A 9,140-nucleotide genomic window follows, 5' to 3' on the forward strand; every position below is an offset into this window, starting at 1 on the left:
CGGTAGGTCCTTATTTCCTGATCAGAAACAATCTATTGTATCGAGGTGTCACCCAACAAGGGAGTGAGAAAACTCAGTTAGTAGTCCCCAAGGTATACAGGACTCAGGTTTTACATTTAGCACATGGGCAGGCCGGGGGAGGGCATCTCGGACGGGAGAAGACTGAAGAATACCTATTGAGATGGTTTGACTAGCCAGAGGTATATGGAGATATACGTAGACATTGTCAGCACTGTCCCAAATGCCAGCTACTGAACCCTAAATCAGAGCCAAAGGCTCCTCTCCTCCCTTTATCCATTATAGACACCCCATTCACACGAGTAGGGATGGATTTGGTGGGTCCCCCAATAGCTGCCTCCAAATGTCACCAATTATCTTGGTTCTGGTTGATTATGCTACCAGATATCCAGAAGCTATACCCCTGTCCAGCATGACGACTAAGAGTGTAGCTCAGGCTATAATTGGGTTTTTCTCCCTGGTGGGATTTCCTAAAGAAATTCTGACAGACCAGGGAACTCCATTTATGTCTTGATTAATGACTGAAATATGTCAAACCCTGGGCGTCCAACAAATACCAACATCAGTTTATCATCCACAAACCGATGGACTCGTAGAACGCTATAACAAAACGATCAAGAATTTATTACGAAAATCCATAAATGAAACCGGGAGAGACTGGGATAAAAAGCTACCCTTAGTGTTATACGTAATACGAAATCATATACAATCATCAACTGGACATAGTCCCTTTGAGCTACTGTTTGGAAGACAGCCTAAGACTATATTAAACACGACGACAGAACAGTGGGAAGAAACTGAGGAATAAACTAAAGACATTCTTAACTATAGCAGAGAACTGAAAAAGACCCTTGACTCAGTGTGAGAGGAAGTACACTCCCAACTTGAGGAGACCCAGAAGAGACAGAAGTCTCTTTATGACTTAGGAACAAAGTTACGTGATTTACCCATAGGCCAGAAGGTATTAATACTTTTACCCACCATGGAGAATAAACTGCTAGCCAGATTGCAGGGACCATACATAATAATAGACAAGGTGACTCCGGTAACTACCGGATCGAAATCGCAGCAGGGTCCAACAAGAGCCAGGTATACCCCATTAATTTGTTGAAAACATGGTATGAGGATGAGGAACATAATGGGAACAATGGGTTGAACTTGTGCATTACCACAACCCAACCTCTGGACATTCCAGTACTTCCTATCCTTATCGAACCTGACCAAGTAGTTGATCCTAAATATGGCATAGAACTTACCACAAACCAAAGAAAGAATGTAGAAGATGTAGTAGAGGCAAGTAGGGGAGTTTTCCCTAGAAATCCTGATAAGACCCACCTAGTACAACATAACATCCGCACCATCGATGGGAAGGTGGCAAGACAAGAACCCTATTGCATACCGGAAGCTATGAAACAGCTTGTAGAGAAGGAAGTCACTGAGATGTTAAAAGCAGGCATTATTGAACCCTCTTCCAGTCCTTGGTGTTCTCCTGTAGTTTTGGTTCCCAAACCAAATGGAACAATTCGTTTTTGCATAGATTTTCGACAACTCAACTCCTTGTCCTATTTTGATACCTATCCTATGCCCCGAATCGACGAGCTAATCGAACAATTAGGACAAGCCCGTTACCTGCCCACATTGGATTTAAGAAAGGGATATTGGCAGATTCTTCTGCTGAAATCAGATAGGGAGAAAACTGCATTTTCCACCCCCTCGGTACTCTATCAATTCACTGTCTTGCCCTTCGGTTGACACGGGGCCCCAGCTACCTTTCAGGGACTAATAGACATTGTCCTGAAATCCCATCAGAAATATGCAGCAGCATACCTAGATGATATTTTGATATACAGTAGTACCTGGGAGAACCATCTAGATCAGCTTTCAGCAGTCCTACAGGCCCTACAAAAAGCCGGACTAACCGCCAACCCGAAAAAATGTCAAATAGAGAAAAACTCAACTAATTACCTGGGCTATGTGATAGAAAAAGGGTTGATCAAACCGCAAATGGATAAAGTGGAAGGCATTAGACGGATTCCTGCCCCAAAGAAAAAAAAGATATAAGGGCCTTCCGAGAGATGGTCGTTATTATAGACGTTTTATTCCCCTTATTTCTACCATAGCCGCCCCTTTCACAGCTCTACTGGAAAAAGGTCGGCCGAACAACATAGCTAAACTTTCTGATCTCCAGCATTAACGCTTTATGTCCCTCAAACACCTTCTTACATCGAACCCATCTTGAGTTGTCCTGACTTTCAGAAGCCCTTTCAATTGCAAACCGATGCTTCCGATCAGGGTCTAGGGGCTGTGTTGTCACAGGAAGGGGAGGATAAGCAGTTCCATCCGGTGTTATTCATTAGCAGGAAACTGTTGCCTAGAGAGAGACACTATCCCACCGTGGAGAAGGAATGTCTAGCTATCAAATGGGCTATCAAATCCCTCCAGTATTACCTGTTAGGGAGACCATTTACTCTCCTCACTGATCACGCTCCTTTGACTTGGTTGTCCAGACATACGAATATGAACGCCAGGGTGCTACGGTGGTTCTTATCGTTGCAACCTTTTATGTTTCAGGTGAATCATTCCCCAGGCTCCTTAATATCCAATGCAGATTTCTTGTCAAGATACCCTACTGATTTGTGGCTCAAACAGCCACTCGCTGGGGTGAACAACTGTGACGGGGCACGGGTGTCAGGAGAGAAGGAGGCAGACTCAGAGTACCCCAGGGGCACTCTGGAGAGTGCAGGTCCATACCTCTGACCGGAACGGCCTGACATCAGCAAGGAGGTGGGAGGTAGTCAAGGTGTGCTTGACCCCTGGGTGTAACACAGGGCTTTTGAGTTGGTGCCCGCTTGGACCACTAGGCATGACACAGATGGTACGCATAAGTCTCTGGGTGTGACATAGGGCCAGCTCTCTTTTTTTAAGAAGTGCCTTTGCTTGGACCACTGGGTATGGTGCAGTTGGTACGCATAGGCTCTGGGGGTTATATAGGGCCCACATCTCAATCTTATTAGTCTATCTTGGATTTCTTAGTGCCATTGGAGATATTTGAAAGGAGTGAGATGCGTGCTTCACTTGGACTGCTGGGTGTGACACAGATTGTCGTACCAAGGGGGAATTTGGTACGATTGGGATCCCGGAGATTAGGCATAGCTGTGTTTTGCTAAGAAGGGTCTAAGGTAATTGAAATAAGTCCTTTCTTTCTGCACTAACATTTTTGCAGTCTTTTCCCCTGATCTGTAATAGGCAAAGATCATCAGGCTCCCCTAGCTTCATGCAGCGCATAGCTTCCCTTGGTCACATAACATGCACTAGTTGTGGGCAGGGCTAAAGTTTTGTGGGCAGGCTGTTCCCCTGATATTGTTGGGGCCTAGTCAGCATCTCCCCTGCCAGTTCAAATGGTGTTGTTTTGATATTATGACTCTGGTAGACCAATGTCGCTATATTTGTCTTAAATGTTGAGTGTTGGGTTGTTGTCAATGTTTAATGTATACATGATTTTTTTTTTGATTTGTGCAAATTGTTGTTTGATGCCAAAGTAAGACTCACTATTTTTTGCCAAATTGCAGGCTGTTTGTAAACTAACAATTGCACTCTTTTCCTAGGGTTACGTTTTTTCATGAAGTGTTTGTTGAATATTTATTTTAAGGCATCTGTGAATAGCATTGAGCTCATCTGGGAATCCCCATATGTATGTCCTCCACCACTGGATTAGGTTCGGTAAACCCCTTGTGTACATAGTTTCCCATTACCGGAAAGATCCAGTGATACCCTTGTACATATTTTCCCATCACCGAGTAAACTTTAGAAACCTATAAAAACAGAAAAGTCAGCAACTAGAAAGAGAGAAAAACCCTATTAAAAAAACAAAAACTAGAATGCGTGTAACTTAAAATCCCCTAAAGAGCACAAGCCCAGAAGAGTAACTGTCCCCTGAAAAGACTACTCCAATACACCATGAGATCGCCTTTAGAACACATGCAGAGTAAGTTCCCCACGCCGACCAAAAAGCTTAGCAAGCTCTGCCATGAATTATACATGTTCCCCTGGCCCAAAGAGGGAAAATTTGACACCAGCACCATTGAGCACACTATAACATATGTGCAAACAAAATACACAGAGCAAAAGAAAGAAGGGTAGCATTGCTGGAATTATGGGCTGTCTTTCAGGAAGTGTAGTATTGACTAACTCGAGGTAAGCAAGGTGTCCGCACTTCCCCGGCCACATGTAGGTATGGAGGTACTCTCCCAATGCCTGCTATGCCTGCACTGAGATACACTAACCCACCGGTTGAGGGAGCACAGCAGGCCCCTACCGAACAGCAGGTTGTTAGGTTCTGGTGTGGCAGACCAACAGGCCCTGACACTCCCTGCACTGCCCCATTGCTCAATGCCCCCTCCCCATCCATCGCAGTTGGCAGACAGGGCATCTGCAGCACGGGGAGCATGCACCTGAGTGAAGGGAAGATTTATTACAGTCTTGGATAGCGAGACAGCTAGAGAGCGTGAGGGGAGAGGTCACACCTCTCCAAGATCTGGCAGTGAGGAAGGAGCCACAGGTACACTCAGATAGCTGGGAAAAGCACAGAGAGCGGCATGGGAGCAGGTCCCAACTTTAAAGGACAAAACATAGCTCAGAGCGAAGGAGACAGTGTAGATGAGAATCAGAGAAAAAGTGTGAATGGAGGAAATAGAGAGAATTCACACTCTGGAAGCCCAGAGAGAGAGTAGAGCAGAACACCCTCGACCTGAGGAGAGTGGGAGTAGGGGTACGAAGCACCCCAGTCATGAAAGAATCCAAGTTAGAGTCAGAAGGGAAACGTTTAACTGGGGTCCATACCTCATCAGAGCACCAGCAAAGGAGAGGGGCTGACCAGGAGATTAAGGACCAAAGCAGCCTGGGGTGGACCCAACTTAGACACAGGAGGACCAACATGGCCCCATTGCAAGCACACAAGGAGATCAACGATGAAGATGTTACCTACTCCCCCCAAAAACGAAGGACAGGTAAACCAATTCCAAGGGACATAGTAGCTCAGGAAAAAGGCAAAATATTCGCCCGACCCCTTTGTCACCAGCTAGCCTGGACTGAGAAAGGTAATCAGTGCGATAGGCCCTGGCCGGAGGAATCCTTCGAACCAGAGGACATAAGGATTGTCAAAGACTGCATCCTGCACGGAGGGGGAGATCCCAAGTGGAACTTCCCTTACATGCAGGAGTGTCTGAGGAGATGGGAACACTATGTAGAGGGAAAACCAGTAGAGATGTCCAGAGCAAGAATATGCCAGTTACTACAGAAGGGCACGTCAGAGACTATCTATGTGCCATAGGCTCAAGTGGATAAGGAAGGGCTAAGAGCCAAGCTACCGTCATTGTTGGATGGAGCCGGGAAATGGATCTCATGTTTTGCAAACAGCACCGCAGGGATCACTCTAGCGACAGGCGATTTTAAGAGTCTGCTAAGTAGCATTATCAGTGAGCAGACCAACATGGTGTTTGCCCGTGCTCGCATCCCGTCAGCCACATTGACCAACTTGGAGCATGACAGGGTCGCATTTAATTCATACATTATTTATAGATATGGTTGTCCCTGAGGGAAATATTCCCACACTGCCCAGACGTAGGTGGGTTAATGACAGAAACTGAGACCTGGTGTGACCATAATATCCTTTCTAGATAGGATTAGAAAATGTTGGGGACAAGAGACAGGAAAACCGTGGACAGACACGGGCCCTCAAGTTGTTTTCTTTTATAACATCCTCAAAAAGGGGTTGCCCTCCTACATAAAAAAACGGTCTGGACAATGTAGTAGGGCTAGAAACTAAACCTTGGAGAGAAATACAAGACCACATATTGCACTTCCACAAGAGGAAATAAGAGAAAGATAAGGAGAAGCAGGAACAGGCCCAGAGGGAAAAAAAGCTGAGTTGATCCAACATAAGCTAAGGAAGACCGCCTTAAAGAGGGCCACATTGGCAGAAAGTGTGCAAATGGCACCAGTCATGAAGGGAACTCCGGTGCAGGACCCCCAAGGGTTCCAAAATGGCTACAGCAATGCAAATTGGGGTAGCTTGCAGCATACAATGCTACTTGTAGAATCGGCCATATGGCCGACAAATACTGGCTAAGAGCAAACCAGGTGCAGAAGTCAATGAGCCAAGGCCAGGCCCTGCAGAACTCCCAACCACAGATTCAGGCCCAGGGAAACGTAACAGCACCTTATACTCAGTCGCATAGAAATGAGTCCACTGCCACACCACCGCAGCAGGGATCAGGAAATTGGGCCAGCGCATGGCAGCATCAGCCAGAGAACTCGGCCCATCATGGATCCAGGCTGCAGTTGCAACAGGGAGGGGTAACAGTTTGTGGAAGCAGTGCTTATGCACAGACACAAAAGCCAAATGCGCAGTGAGCCTTAGCACCCTAATACATAGTTTACATTTTGAGCACATCTGAAAATGTATTACATTAGTAGGATTCAAAATAAAAGGCTAATGAGAGTAACACTAGGCATTTCAACTTTTTTCTTCTACTTGGGACACTCAGGGTTGTTGCTTGGCTGTCGACCAGGTGTCCTTGGTAGATTCTGCCATCCCGGGATGCTGTGCGGCTGTCAATCAGAAATCGGCACCGGAGTTCATCATTTTTGGGGTGCCCACTGGAACCTGGGCTCGCTCCGCTGCTGGTCCCTCAGAGCAGTGCTAGCCCGCCACTGCCCAGGGGAAGGACAGTCTGACTTGTGGGGGCAGGGCGGCTCCCCAACTGTCACCTAAATGGTGGACACCCCAGGTCCTTGAACCCATAAGCAAATGTGATAGGTTCCGACTACCAGTTCAAAAGGTCCCTATTCATGGGCCCCCAGCCTGGACCTTAGTTCCTTTGTCACCCCAGCAGCAATAGCGTCCTCAATGGCCCCCAGCCAAATGGGGGCCCCCGTTTTTGTTCCAAAATGAAGCTGTCTCTCTAGTGTCGGAAGCCAGGCCTTCCATGCGCTCGGGACAGTGAAGATCATATGACACTCACAGCGCACATGTGCGCTCCAACAAAACACAACACGGTGTTGAATGAGCAGATAGGGGCCACCCAGCCACCCCAGTCCATCACCATAATGTTGGCAAAAAATTCCAACAAGTTTACAGCCTTGCTCCAGACTCCCCTCACAGAAATGTTTGTTGCCTCTTCGTTACCCTCAGGGCTTCCTAAATAGCAGCAAGGAACAGCAGGCCTAAAAAGATGTGGTCCAAGGGAGGGGGGGGGTGCTAGGGTGGGGAGTCCAAAACATCTGCTGCAGCCCAGAGCAGAGCAGAATGCAGGAGTACGCTCACACCACAGCAGATTTAGCAATAGGACCACACACGAGCCCTCATACTGCTCGAAGGAAGCAACAAGTCCAAGTCAAGGGCCACGGAGCCACACTCTGACCCCCACCAGCACATGGCAGTAAAAGTTCAGAGGCCTGGGGAAATGCCCAAGGACAGAATGAAGGAGCCCATAGCTAGCCCAAAGGAAGCCTTGAGAAAAAGGGCATGGTTAGGACACCTAGCACTACTTGGTAGGATCACAGGGCATACCACAAGCTGAGATCAAAGGGGTGCAGATGTGGCCTCAGGGCACATTATGTTCATTAACAAACGTTCAGTGCGAAACCCTCCCTTTTGCATCCCTCCACACGTGCAGGCTAGAAACACCACCTTGCATCGCTGACTCTGCCCTGTGCAAACACCAGGGCACTAAAGGGCTGGCATCACAAACATAGCACCAATTAGAAGGTTACAAATCACCTGTTACATGAGAATAACCCAGTAAAACACACCATCCAAACATATACTTAGCAAAGCACAGAGGGGGAGGGAGACCTGACGATGTGTGAAAATGAAATGTTTTATAAATAACCTATTTTCTCCAGAATGAGGTAACTCGATCCAGGTCACCCCCAACGTCTCCTAGCTCCCGGTGCTACACCAAAATACATGGAGAACCTAGAACTTTTTTAGGGTCAAGAAGCAATGTAAAGATATGTAATGTTTCTTCTTTCATAATGATCAAACATAGCTCTTGCCCAAAAGGTCTGCAGTCGAGCCGATAAGTGCACCACCCTACACTGGATCACCATCTGCTCAGCAGCTGCACCGGAATGGCCAGCAGGATCAAGAGACACAGACCATTCCAAAGAGCTCTCGCATCCAAAAGGATAAAGAGCCACAACACACCCGAGTACTAACATCCATGCCCCGAACGGAGTTCCAAACCACACCTTGCCACAAGCACTGTTTCAACCTTTTGTAGCTGTTTGGAAACCACAAGCCATCTCAGCTTCACTTCAAGAACTGCATTGATGCCTAAGTTATGTGCAATATTGCATTTATACATACTCTGGTTTCTAGGGATGCTACCGCATCTATGTATTTCCAATGAACAGTCTGATCTACTGAAGTCTATTCAATAGTTGTCATGCATTCTCAGGGACCTCACTCGCATTACCTTTAATTACACTGCACCTAACACTAGAATCTCATACGCACTACACAGTGCTCTTTTTACACAACACGCGGTATCAGCACATGTCCGCCGTGGGTTCTAAGATGTCTACCGGGTCATGTTATGTCTGTTCGCTGATACCACATGCATTAGATGCAGATAGATTGTACTTACCCTAAGAGGTAGCCCCCGAAAATGCAAAATGCCTCCTTCATCTTCACCTGGGTAGAATTAGAGCTACAATGCAATCTACTAGAGTAAAGCCCCATAGGATAGTAGTAAATATATGACCCATTATGATTCCAATCCTACAGTGCTTTACTTTCAGACCGAGTTTAGCGCCATCCAAACTTAGCTAGATCTGATAGGTAGGAAGGGGAGCTATAGAGGAGGACACTGTTTGGCCCAGGGATTTTCACAAGAAGAGATTCTTGGTGGTAGCTAAACCACGTAACTTGTGCACAAACATGTCCGCTCCCACGTCTATCTACGGTCCTAGGGTTACTCTTATCGTGTCTGGGGCTGTCTTCATTAACAACAAATGGACGCCAGACATGGAATTTCAGTGCACGCCCATCCACCTCAATGACATGAAGGGAAATGGGTCTCGCAGTGAAGGGGTAAACAACAGCAAAGACACCCAGT

Source organism: Pleurodeles waltl, chromosome 3_1 (genome assembly GCF_031143425.1).
Source record: "Pleurodeles waltl isolate 20211129_DDA chromosome 3_1, aPleWal1.hap1.20221129, whole genome shotgun sequence".
NCBI classification, from domain to species: domain Eukaryota; kingdom Metazoa; phylum Chordata; class Amphibia; order Caudata; family Salamandridae; genus Pleurodeles; species Pleurodeles waltl.